The sequence below is a fragment of the Neoarius graeffei genome, chromosome 5, assembly GCF_027579695.1.
Source record: "Neoarius graeffei isolate fNeoGra1 chromosome 5, fNeoGra1.pri, whole genome shotgun sequence".
NCBI classification, from domain to species: Eukaryota; Metazoa; Chordata; class Actinopteri; order Siluriformes; family Ariidae; genus Neoarius; species Neoarius graeffei.
Genome location: NC_083573.1, coordinates 91,945,026 through 91,958,812, shown reverse-complemented (window position 1 = coordinate 91,958,812; position 13,787 = coordinate 91,945,026). Strand labels below are relative to the sequence as shown.

At 41.2% G+C, this 13,787-nt stretch overlaps 1 non-coding gene across 1 annotated transcript; it reads left to right on the top strand.

Annotated features, from left to right (window-relative positions):
- Window positions 1–13,373: 13,373 nt before the first annotated feature.
- On the top strand, window positions 13,374–13,446 carry trnar-ccg (transfer RNA arginine (anticodon CCG)). Its single transcript has one exon. It is a non-coding gene; the product is annotated as a tRNA-Arg (tRNA).
- Window positions 13,447–13,787: the final 341 nt, after the last annotated feature.

Genomic DNA, 13,787 nt, shown 5'->3' with positions numbered 1-13,787 from the left:
GCTCCGGTTTCCCCCACAGTCCAAAGACGTGCAGGTTAGGTTAACTGGTGACTCTAAATTGACTGTAGGTGTGAATGGTTGCCTGTGTCTATGTGTCAGCCCTGTGATGACCTGGCGACTTGTCCAGGGTGTACCCCGCCTTTCGCCTGTAGTCAGCTGGGATAGGCTCCAGCTTGCCTGTGACCCTGTAGAAGGATAAAGTGGCTAGAGATAATGAGATGAGATGGGTGTTTTACAATGAGTTTTTGCAAGTCGTTTTGACCTGAGAGTAACAAAGAATCTGGGGGAAAACAAAAATGTTGCAAAATTGGGTTTGCGCCAAAGTTTTTGCCTTTAACACACTTCAAACTTTAGGAAAACTGGAATCAACAAAATGTTATTAGAGTTTAATAAACGTGGCTGTAAAAAACTGCTGCAAACTATATATAAAGCTGGGCACAACGACAGACAGTTTTCATTGCCATATTTATTGTTTTCCCTTTTTTTATTATTACATGTTAACTGCAAAATAAAGCAGCATACAGCAATTGTTTTTAGACAATCAATCGTTTGTGCTCTTCAGTTAATTAACAGTTATTCCACGAAATCGAGTTGTACATGAGCTGATAGCTGACGAGGTGGGTAGCAATGAGTTGGCTATAATCCATGTACGATGAGATTGAGTGGAATAACTGTTTTATTCTATCCACATTCACTGGATTTTGAGAAACAGAGCATTTTTATTTTTGTTTTTTGCAAATTCGATAAATAAAAACTTTATACAAAACGTCTGGCAAAATCATTTCCGCTTAGAATGTAAACACACTGGCTAAAAGACAGTAGCAATTTGTGAAAAATGTGATAATTCTTGAAAAAAGGTACTTTCTTACCATTGAATACTTTCATTCCATATTTTGTTGCCTTTTTTTTTTTTTTTTGCATTTTTTGGGCTTTTGTTTTCGAGTTTTTATTCCGTCCTCGGTTGGTTCAGCAACACACTCTACCATTTTGTTTTTCTCTCCTCACGATATATGAGCTGATATCCCAGTAGTAGAGTAGCCAATCAGAGCACGCAATTGCTCATATCCAGTGAATGTGGATAGAATAATGAGCTTTATCCAGATGTTAAATGCTAGAACTTTCCTTCTAGTTTAGATACATGCAAAAGAGTGCCAGAGACAACTGCAATAATGCTTTAATTCCTCCTCTGCATTTAACCCACCTGAGCAACGAGCACACACACATACTCAGAGTAATGGGCAGCTATGCTACAGCGCCTGGGGAGCAGTTGGGGGTTAGATGCCTTGCTCTAGGGCACTTCAGCCATGATACAGAAGGAGGGGAAAGTGCTGCTCATTCACTTCACCCATGTTTTTCCTGCCAGTCCCATGAAATGAACCAGTGACCCTTTGGTGCCAAGGCTGTTCCTAACCTGTAAGCCATGGCTGCCCCATCTCTCTTTTTTCTATGGTAAATAGCAAACAGATCCAAAACCCACTTGGCTTAATTGTAGTCACAAATAGGCAGAAGGTCAGGTGATTTACAAACAGGAAATCCAAGGCAAAGTAGAAAAAAAAATGAGACCAAGAAGCAGGAGTGTAAACACAGGAAAGCAGGCTTGGTACAACAGCAGATACTTCAGAATGAAAGTGAAAGCTCAATGTCTCTGTTTATACGGTGTGTGTGGACAACTGAAACCAGGTGTGCTGGATCAGAAGTCAGGTGAACATGAACATGACCGTGTTTGGGTATTGTAGACTGCGGTGGCCAGGATTTCTTGGGACACCACACACACACACACACCTTCCATCAAGACGCTGTGCGAGCATAGGAAGGTTTTTTTTTCTTTCAAATAAAGTGTGTATATTGCGAACAAGTGAGAATTTTAAATAAATGTCACAATTGTGCTGCGATAAGATTTAAAGAGACGCCCAGAGTCAACAGTCACTCATTACTTTGCATTGGATCAGACAAAGCTAATACAGACAAAGATTGGTTTAAACACCTTATAAAGGATTTGCTCAATAAGCCTGATGTACGTGTGCGTGCGCACACACACACACACACACACACACACACACACTGGAGCAGCTGGGAATCAATAGATGAACACGGATTTACCAGAGGGCATTAGGAGAAAAAAAGAAGAAGAAGAAAAAACAGTCCTTTAATATGCGCCGTCAGAGGAGTGATGAAACTAAACTACTGCAAAATACGTAATCTACTCAAACAGCAATAATCATCTACAAACCAAATCCCTCTCCCTGCACATCCTGCCAGCGCTGAGCTAATGCTTCTCTTACACACTGAGTCATGTTTAAATAACACCATCGTTTCATACACACACACACACGCGCACACACACACACACACACACGCCAACGAGTGGAGATACAGTCAGCCGTGTTAAGCAGTCTCTCGGCACTGCCTATTAAGATAAAGATGAAAAAGGAAAAAAAAAACACATCAAATAGCACCTCGAAAAAGCACTGTGGTTAAACAGATGTCTTGATTCTCTGCCTGCAGGCTGGATGTGTAATGAAACAAGGACAAGATGGCTAATAATATTAGGAATTAACAGCTCATACTGGAGAAATATTATGCTTGATCATGAAGTGCCAAAACAGTCTGCCAAAGAAATATGGACTGATTGAGCAGTTCGAGATGAAATATTGTTTTTTTGTTTTGTTTTTGTGTGTGTGTTTTTCGATTCGGTCATCGGCCATAGATAATTACAGCCGTGTTGATATTCAGTACACCAGCACGACCTCAAATCCCATACTGCTTTAATACAATAGTTCTATCAACAACAAAAAAATATATCAAGTGACATTTTTGACACAATATGGCCAAATCGTCTGTTTATTTTTGCTCAGAAACAGATCCCGAGAAGTCATACTCAACAGCAAGTCAGCGAGCCAGCTAATGTTGATTTGTACGTTCCTATTAAAGGAACCCTATTGGTGGTGGTATAGTGGTTAGCACTGTCGCCTCACAGCAAGAAGGTTCCAAGTTTGAAACTGGGACCAAAACTGGAGTGAAAGCTAGCAGAATATGGTTTTGATCCATCACTTCTGGGCCCAGCATGCTCCTGCTGCACCACTCTACTGAACAAGGGTGGGTCTGGAGCCTGCAATCCCTGACTCATGGAAAATGCTGAAGTAAAAGTACCCTCCAGTAGCAGAGGCTGGTTTGAATCCATCAGCCTCAGTGCCCAACATTCTCCTACTACACCACTCTGCTGACCTCACACCCCAGATGGGACTCAAACCCCCAATCCCTGGCTTAAAAGGCCAGTGCCTTATCCATTAGGCTTCTTCCATACCAGACTGAAAAAGCACAGGCCCTCAAATGTAGCTAGGCTCGTTCCTCAGCCATCTCTCATCTCCGCGACAGAATCTTCTTTTATGTTTGCTCAGTTTGAAATACTTTACTGGGTCTACACCAAGGTCAAACGCTTGCAATGTCTGGCTTTAATGTCAGCACGTCCTCATTCCAATCATAAATTGCTTACAAAACATTTCAATCAACTTAAGTAAGTAGACTTTTCTTTGGAAGCATGTACACTGCCACTCGTAACCAATCGATTTTATACAGAAAAACACAGCTTTGTACTGAATTTACATACGCCACACGATGTTGCGGTGGTTAACAGTGTCAACTCACACCAAGCAGGGTCTGGGCTTGAGCCTAGTGGGTGACCGGCAGCCTTTATGTCTGGAGCATGCATTTTCTCCTTGTGCCTTTGAGGATTTGCACTGGGTGCTCCAGGTTCCTGCCCCAGTCCAAAGACACGTGGAGTAGGTCAAGTGGCAACTCTGAATAGCCTAGAGGTGTGAATGTGTCTGGGTTACCCCTGACAGAGCTCATGGGTACAGAAAACAAATGAATATACACATACAATTCAGGGCACTTGATCAATTATGTTTTATGTCTTGTGCTTAAGAAAAACATGTTGAAAAAAGTTAGAAATCCATGAAATCAACTCTGATATTTCCTTATTCACTGACCAGGATCTTTGATACCAAAAGAACTCTGAGTTGTGAGTCTTAGACATGAGTAACATACTGTGACAACAATTGGTATTGGGGGTGGGATTTATTTCATTCCCATAATGTTTATGTGATACAAAGACACTGATCAATGCCAAAGCAGTAACAGAACACTGAAAATCAGGCCTCCTTATGGACAATTTTCGAGATCAGGCAATGGTAGGCCAATCAGCTGGCTTCAGCCACCAAATTTATAATAAGACAGATAGATGAAGTTTATTGCCTCTGGTGGGAATTTTGGGAAGAAAACTGGCTAGAAATAGCAGTGGATAGTTTCAAGCTCTGGAATCTGGGCCCAGCACACTTCTGGTGCACCACTCTGCTTACCTGTCACCCCACATGGGTCTCAAACCCAGAATCCCTGGCTCATGGAAAACATTGGCGTAAAAGGTGCCAGCATCAGCAGAGGATGGCTTTGATGCATTGGCCGTTGGGTTCTGGGCCCTGGGGCCAACATGCTCCTGCTGTCTCCCTCTCTCACTTTCTGTGGGTCTGGAGTGTGCAATCCCTGTCCCATGGAATATGTTGGAGTAAAAGGACCACCGACTAGCAGAGGATGGTTTCAAGCCATTGACCTAGCACCCTCCCACTGCTGACCTCTCATTTTCTGTAGGTGTGGAGCATGCAATACCTGGCTCATGGAAACCATTGGAGTGAACATAACCTGAACTAGCAGAGGATGGTTTCGATCAATTGACTTCTGGGATATGGGCTCAGCACACTCCTGCTGCATCCTCACTTCTTGTGGGTCTGGAGCCTGTAATCCCTGTCTCATGGAAACTGGTGGAGTAAAAGTAGCCTGAACTAGCAGCGCATGGTTTCAATCCATCAACCTCTGGGTTATGGGCCTAGCATGCTCCCGCTGTGCCACTCTGCTTGTCTCTCATGGGCTGTGGGTCTGGAGCCTGCAATCCCTGTCTCATGGAAAATGTTGGCATAGAAGTACCCTGTACTCGCAGAGGATGGTTTTGGGCCATTCATCTCTGGGTGAGAGGCCCAGCTCAATCCCACTGCATCATTCTGCTGATCTCTCACTTTTTGTTGGTCTAGAGCCTGCAATACTTGGCTCATGGAAAACATTGGAGTAAAGCTACCTTGAACTAGCAGAGGATGGCTTTGATTCATCAATCTCTGGACTATGGGCCCAGCCTGCTCTCACTGCACCACTCTGCTAACCTCATATCTTAGCTGGGGCTCAAACCCACACTTCTTGGCTTAAAAGGCCAGTGCCTTATCCATTAGGCCACCAGGGCTCTGCTGTGGCAGATTGAAAAAGTACAGGTGCTCAAATATAGCTAGGCTCGTTCCTCAGACGTCTCTCATCTCGGTGACAGAATCTTCTTTCATTTGTCTTTGTTTTGCTCAGTTTGAAATACTTTGCTGGGTCTGCACCAAAGTCAAATGCTTGCAAAGTCTGGCTTTAATGTCAGCATGTCCTCATTCCAATCATAAATTGCTTTCAAAACATTTTAACCTAACTTAAGTAAGTTGGGTTACTTAAGTTGCACTGCCACTCATAACTTGTCGATTTTACTGTCCATAGGAAAACACAGCTTTGTACTGAATTTACATAGGCTGCATGGTGTTGTGGTGGTTAGAAGTGTCACCTCACAGCAAGCAAGTTCTGGGCTTGAGCCTAGTGGGTAACCGGCAGCCTTTATGTCTGGAGCATGCATGTTCTCCTTGTGCCTGTGAGGGTTTGCACTGGATCCTCCAGGTTCCTCCCCCAGTCCAAAGATATCTTCCAGACATCTCTATTCATTTCTAACACTGATGGACAGACTTTTTTTTTACTATTTTTATTCGAGATTGTTGTCTTTTTTACAGAATGCATCCATATTTCATTTACAAATGTATCAGGTTTAAGGTGGGGGGATGCAAACTTTTGCACGATATACAGTACCAGTCAAAAGTTTGGACACACCTTCAAATTCAATGATTTTTCTTTATTTTTATTAATTAAGAGACACTCCGTGTCTTAAAGTAAGGATGGATGCTGTTTCTCTTTACTCAATCGAGCAATTCTTGATATAATACACACACCGGCCACTTTATTAGGAACACCCATCCACTTGCTGTTTGATGCAGTTCTCTAATCAGCCGATCCCTTGACAGCAGCACAGTGCATCAAATCATGCAGGTACAAATCAAGAGCTTCGTTAAAGTTCACAATGTTGAAACATCAGAATGGGAAAAACTGTGATCTCAAATAAAGTGTGACTTTCCGTGTGGCATGGGTGTTGGTTTGAGCCAGATGGACTGGTTTGAGTATTTCAGAAACTGCTGTTCTCCTGGGGTTTTCACACACAACAGTCTCGAGAGTTTACATAGGATGGTGCGAAGAATAAAAAACATCGAGTTGAGTGAGGGACAGTTCTGTGGGTGGAAACAAATACAGTGGGGCAAAAAAGTATTTAGTCAGCCACCAATTGTGCAAGTTCTCCCACTTAAAAAGATGAGAGAGGCCTGTAATTTTCATCATAGGTACACTTCAACTACGAGAGACAGAATGGGGGGAAAGAATCCAGGAAATCACATTGTAGGATTTTTAATGAATTAATTGGTAAATTCCTTGGTAAAATAAGTATTTGGTCACCTACAAACAAGCAAGATTTCTGGCTCTCACAGACCTGCAACTTCTTTAAGAGGCTCCTCTGTCCTCCACTCGTTACCTGTATTAATGGCACCTGTTTGAACTCGTTATCAGTATAAAAGACACCTGTCCACAACCTCAAACAGTCACACTCCAAACTCCACTATGGCCAAGACCAAAGAGCTGTCAAAGGACACCAGAAACAAAATTGTAGACCTGCACCAGGCTGGGAAGACTGAATCTGCAATAGGCAAGCAGCTTGGTGTGAAGAAATCAACTGTGGGAGCAATTATTAGAAAATGGAAGACATACAAGACCACTGATAATCTCCCTCAACCTGGGGCTCCACGCAAGATCTCACCCCGTGGGGTCAAAATGATCACAAGAACGGTGAGCAAAAATCCCAGAACCACACGGGGGGACCTAGTGAATGACCTGCAGAGAGCTGGGACCAAAGTAACAAAGGCTACCATCAGTAACACACTACGCCGCCAGGGACTCGAATCCTGCAGTGCCAGACGTGTCCCCCTGCTTAAGCCAGTACATGTCCAGGCCCGTCTGAAGTTTGCTAGAGAGCATTTGGATGATCCAGAAGAGGATTGGGAGAATGTCATATGGTCAGATGAAACCAAAATAGAACGTTTTGGTTAAAAACTCAACTTGTCGTGTTTGGAGGAGAAAGAATGCTGAGTTGCATCCAAAGAACACCATACCTACTGTGAAGCATGGGGGTGGAAACATCATGCTTTGGGGCTGTTTTTCTGCAAAGGGACCAGGATGACTGATCCGTGTAAAGGAAAGAATGAATGGGGCCATGTATCATGAGATTTTGAGTGAAAACCTCCTTCCATCAGCAAGGGCACTGAAGATGAAACGTGGCTGGGTCTTTCAGCATGACAACGATCCCAAACACACCGCCTGGGCAACGAAGGAGTGGCTTCGTAAGAAGCATTTCAAGGTCCTGGAGTGGCCTAGCCAGTCTCCAGATCTCAACCCCATAGAAAATTTTTGGAGGGAGTTGAAAGTCCGTGTTGCCCAGCGACAGCCCCAAAACATCACTGCTCTAGAGGAGATCTGCATGGAGGAATGGGCCAAAATACCAGCAACAGTGTGTGAAAACCTTGTGAAGACTTACAGAAAATGTTTGACCTCTGTCATTGCCAACAAAGGGTATATAACAAAGTATTGAGATGAACTTTTGTTATTGACCAAATACTTATTTTCCTCCATAATTTGCAAATAAATTCTTTAAAAATCAGACAATGTGATTTTCTGGATTTTTTTTTCTCATTTTGTCTCTCATAGTTGAGGTATACCTATGATGAAAATTACAGGCCTCTCTCATCTTTTTAAGTGGGAGAACTTGCACAATTAGTGACTGACTAAATACTTTTTTGCCCCACGGTACCTTGTTAAGAGAGGTCAGAGGAAAATGGACAGATTGGTTTGAGCTTTTTTTTGCCAGGAAGGATATAGCAACTCTTTACAACCATAGTGAGCAGAAAAGCATCTCAGCATGCAACAGCAGAACAGAAGCCCACACTGGGTTCCACTCCTGTAGCAACTGAAGCTCTTGATTTGTATCTGCATGATTTGATGCATCATGCTGCTGTCAAGGTATTGGCTGATTAGAGAACTGCATCAAACAGCAGGTGTATGTATGGGTGTTCCTAATAAATTGCCCGGTGTGTGTATTATATCAAGAACCGCTCGACTGAGTAAAGAGAAACGACATCTATCATTACTTTAAGACATGGAGTGTCTCTGAATTAATAAAAATAAAGAAAAAGCATTGGATTTGAAGGTGTGTCCAAACTTTTAACTGGTACTGTATATCGTGCAAAAGTTTGCATCCCCCCACCTTAAACCCGATACATTTGTAAATGAAATATGGATGCACCCTGGAAAAAAGACAACAATCTCAAATTTAAAAAAAAAACCTAAAAAAGAAAAAAAAGTTTTGTCTGTCCATCAGTGTTAGAAATGGATAGAGATGTCTGGAAGATTAAATTGGGATCGAAAATTACAAATGTCCGAAAAGCTGTTCGGGGGACATTGGACATATATTTTAGTTGTAAAGGCAAAGAATGGACAGAGACCTGAGTATTAATTGAGTTTATTTGGCTTCTTTATTGTGTCCTTTATATAGGATCATATATATATATATATATATATATATATATATATATATATATATATATATATATACACACAGTGGCGCTTGAAAATTTGTGAACCCTTTAGAATTTTCTATATTTCTGCATAAATATGACCTAAAACATCATCAGATTTTCACACAAGTCCTAAAAGTAGATAAAGAGAACCCAGTTAAACAAATGAGACAAAAATATTATACTTGGTCATTGATTTATTGAGGAAAATTATCAAATATTACATATCTGTGAGTGGCAAAAGTATGTGAACCTTTACTTTCAGTATCTGGTGTGACCCCCTTCTGCAGCAATAACTGCAACTAAACGTTTCCGGAAACTGTTGATCAGTCCTGCACACCAGCTTGGAGGAATTTTAGCCCATTCCTCCATACAGAACAGCTTCAACGCTGGGATGTTGGTGTGTTTCCTCACATAAACTGCTCACTTCAGGTCCTTCCACAACATTTCGATTGGATTAAGGTCAGGACTTTGACTTGGCCATTCCAAAACACTAACTTTATTTTTCTTTAACCATTCTTTGGTAGAACGACTTGTGTGCTTAGGGTCATTGTCTTGCTGCATGACCTACCTTCTCTTGAGATTCAGTTCATGGACAGATGTCCTGACATTTTCCTTTAGAATTCGCTGGTATAATTCAGAATTCATTGTTCCATCAATAATGGCAAGCTGTCCTGGCCCAGATGCAGCAAAACAGGCCCAAACCATGATACTACCACCACCATGTTTCACAGATGGGATAAGGTTCTTATGCTGGAATGCAGTGTTTTCCTTTCTCCAAACATAACGCTTCTCATTTAAACCAAAATGGTCTATTTTGGTCTCATCCATCAACAAAGCATTTTTCTAATAGCCTTCTGGCTTGTCCACATGATCTTTAGCAAACTGCAGATGAGCAGCAATGTTCTTTTTGGAGAGCAGTGGCTTACTCCTTGCAACTCTGCCATGCACACCATTTGTTGTTCAGTGTTCTCCTGATGCTGGACTCATGAACATTAACATTAGCCAATGTGAGAGAGGCCTTCAGTTGCTTAGAAGTTATCTTGGGGTCCTTTGTGACCTCGCCGACTATTACACGCCTTGCTCTTGGAGTGATCTTTGTTGGTCGACCACTACTGGGGAGGGTAACAATGGTCTTGAATGTCCTCCATTTGTACACAATCTGTCTGACTGTGGATTGGTGGAGTCCAAACTCTTTAGAGATGGTTTTAGAACCTTTTCCAGCCTGATGAGCATCAACAACGCTTTTTCTGAGGTCCTCAGACTTCTCCTTTGTTTGCGCCATGATACACTTCCACAAACATGTGTTGTGAAGATCAGACTTTGATAGATCCCTGTTCTTTAAATAAAACAGGCTGCCCACTCACACCTGATTGTCATCCCATTGATTGAAAACACCTGACTCTTATTTCACCTTCAAATTAACTGTTAATCCTAGAGGTTCACATACTTTTGCCACTCACAGATATGTAATATTGGATCATTTTCCTCACTAAATAAATGACCAAGTATAATATTTTTGTCTCATTTGTTTTAGTGGGTTCTCTTTATCTACGTTTAGGACTTGTGTGACAATCTGATGATATTTTAGGTCATATTTATGCAGAAATATAGAAAATTCTAAAGGGTTCACAAACTTTCAAGCACCACTGTGTGTATATATATATATATATATATATATATATATATATATATATATATATAGTATCAGCTCTCTGTAATTACCAGCATCCTTCAAAGAATCATGTCGTTTTCTCCGACACAAACTGTGTCGCAGCATTAGCCTTATTTCATTGTGTCGTGTCAGTGCTAGCTCATGGGCTTTATTAATTGATTTGTGGCCCACATTGCAGTATTGCGCTGGTTTCTAATTTTAAGATCTGTACACTCATGCTCACTGTGTGTGTACAAGGTCAGACACCTCCCACAAATGCTAACGGTATCACACTGTTGGTTTAAGAATGCTAAGCAGGCAGTGCAGCTAGTGCTTGTTAGATAATCAAATGTGCCAAGTTCACTGATCTCAGGATAAATTGCAACAACATACCATAAATATTAATAATTTAAAAAGGGTTCACAGTTGAAGCTAACACTTTATAAATATCTATGCAAATCTCTTTGCATTTGCTAAGTTGTTATCTTTTTTCTGATATTATTTCAAAAAAGGTTATTTTCCCTGTATGATTTAGCCCTTTAAAAAAATCTACCTAGGGTCAAACCCGAATTGGACGATTACCCTATGAGCTCATCTGTATCATTGAGACGTTTCAGCATGAAATTTGTTTTTTCCTCAATGAACTTTAAACAGAAATCCAGCAGCTACGTCTCAAAAAGCCAACGGGGCCTATTAAGAGATAATGACTAATTATGCTAATTTGTAAAGTTGTGCTCTTTCTTTCCTTGGTCATTTTATCAGCCAGTCCTCCACAGGGAGCTGTAACCGTTCAATCTTAATATGCATTTTTTTGTTTGGTTCTTTCTTTTTTTAAAAAAAATGTACCTCCCTGGACAAACGTCCAGAAGAGGACGCCTTGTCCTAAATCGAGGAGGATTTCACAGTTAATCAGGGAAGTAGCTGTGAAAGTCGACGCTGCTGCAGCTGCAGCCGGTGCCGCTGATGACCTTCATTAACCTTTTAAATGCCAGCGGCACCTTGCACAAAAACCTCTTATCAACAAAGCGCACAACTTGGCAGCCTTTTCAAATCTAATTGTAAGTATATCTGTTTTCTTTCCCTCGTGTTGGGTGAGAGCTTGGATTGAACGTGAGCTGAGATCTTCTAGAAACACACAGGGACAGAACACACAGTTCTGTTCGTATAAAAGAGACAGAAATGGTGAAAATGTTGAAAACAGTGACAATTTATATGTTTGTGTGTTCTGTCTTGTGTATTATTGAGCTACGGGTCTGAATCGGAAACACAGAGGGAGTAGAGGCAGCATCTCCAGACTACCAACACACACACACACACAGGTTTACAAGACCAGTTTAACCAGCATGGCACAATAAAAAACAAAAGACAGCAACCACAGCGGGGTCTTCAGCTTTCACTACGACGTCAGAGTGGTCGAGGCGGAGAAATGATTGGCCTCAACCTGCAACCTAATGTGTGGTGAGAATCTGGTCACAACACACACTCTTCACCATTTCGTTCATTTCAGATTAAAGTTATCTGAGAGGATTAGTATGGAATCAGTCATGTCAAATTCATCCACAAACACACAAGTTCTGTCTCAATGAGTTACTTCATATAATTAAAGCACCGTTTTATCATAATATAGTCAATTTTTTAATGCACTGATATTGACAATGCATTGCTACACTTCTATTAGGTTTATATCATATCGTCTTGTAATTTCAACAGAAAAGACAGTGGAATCCAGTTTATGTATAAGACTATTAATTGTCGGTCGATTCCTAATTTCAACCACTTACAGCAAAGACATATTATTATTATTACCTTCACAATACATATGTACTGGTGAGTCCTGTGCTGGCCACAACAAGTAGCCTCAGCAGTCCAGGGCCCTACGAAGGATCCTCGCTGATCCAAGCAGAACAGTCTTCTGCATAGTAAAGTACATGGATGCTGCTCAAATATCCTTCTAGTCTGTCAGTGAAGCTACCCAACACTCTGTAACAATTGGGCTGATAACAACTTTCTTCAACTTCCACAGGGTCTTGATCTCTATAGCCAGATCATGATACTTCTCGATCTTCTTGCCCTCCTTCAACACGATCCTACTATCACCTGGGCAAGCAACATCAATGATGTGACACACTTTCTCATCCTTGTCTACCACCACAATATCAGGTCTGTTGTGTGGGAGCCTCTTATCTGTCTGGATTGTAAAATCCCACAATACCTTTGCATGGCTGTTCTCTATAACTGGCTAATAATAATAATAATAATAATTACTATTATTATTTATTCCCCCCCATGTCCTGATCTGTTCGATCACGGAGCCGAGTCCATCCCTTGGACTTTGTGCTACCATGAAGGTGTGAGGGATCTACTTGATCGATAAGGTCCTCCTTAATATGTGAACAGTGCCGAGGAGGACGATCTTCTGAATTTCTTGTATCTTGATGTTACCAGGGATTTTGTTGGTGTATTTTTCAGTCCCTTTCTTGACCAGACTGAGAGCACCTATTACCTCTGGTATGGTTGTGATCTTCATACCCCACATTCTCTCAATTTCTATTTCTAGATCTTTGTATTTGGAGAGTTGTTCTGCAGTTTTTAGAGAAGTGTTTCTTTCGCTGGGGACAGACATATTAATGAGCAGACAAACTCTTTCCTTCTTGTCATTCACTACTATATCAGGTCTGTTGAACTTAATTTCTTTATTATTATTATTATTATCATAATTAGGGTAGGTTTTTTTTATTTATTTACATATTTACATGTTCAGATTGTTTTTTCTTAACACAGTTCCGTTTTTATATATATCCAGCCAAATTTTAGATTATTAATGTACCTATGTACGCAAGTCTGAGCCGCGCCTTTGTTACATTTGCATGCTGTGTTCAAAGTTTGAAAAAAATAATAATAATTATTCTTACTGTACTCTAAAGGGCCCAGTGGCCTAATGGATAAGGCATCAGCTTCCGGAGCTGGGGATTGTGGGTTCAAATCCCACCTGGGTTGCACCTTCGTTCTTGCTCTTTAACAAGACTTACTTGGATACAAGGTCCACTACAGCCCTGCTTTAATGAACTCCCTGGGGATGTCCAAATAGTTTGTAATACTGAAATGGACATGCTTTTCACACCTAGTCTAGGGGAAGCCATGACCTAATGGTTAGAAAAGCAGCTTTGGGACTAAAAGGTTGCTGGTTTGATTCCCTAGACCAGCAGGAATGTCTGAGTTACCCTTGAATATAGTACCTAATCCTGGGCTGCTCTGGGTAAAAGTGTCTGTAACTATTATTAAGACATATTAAAAAAAAAAAGTCTGATACAGGAAGGAGTTTCAAGACAGACTTACCT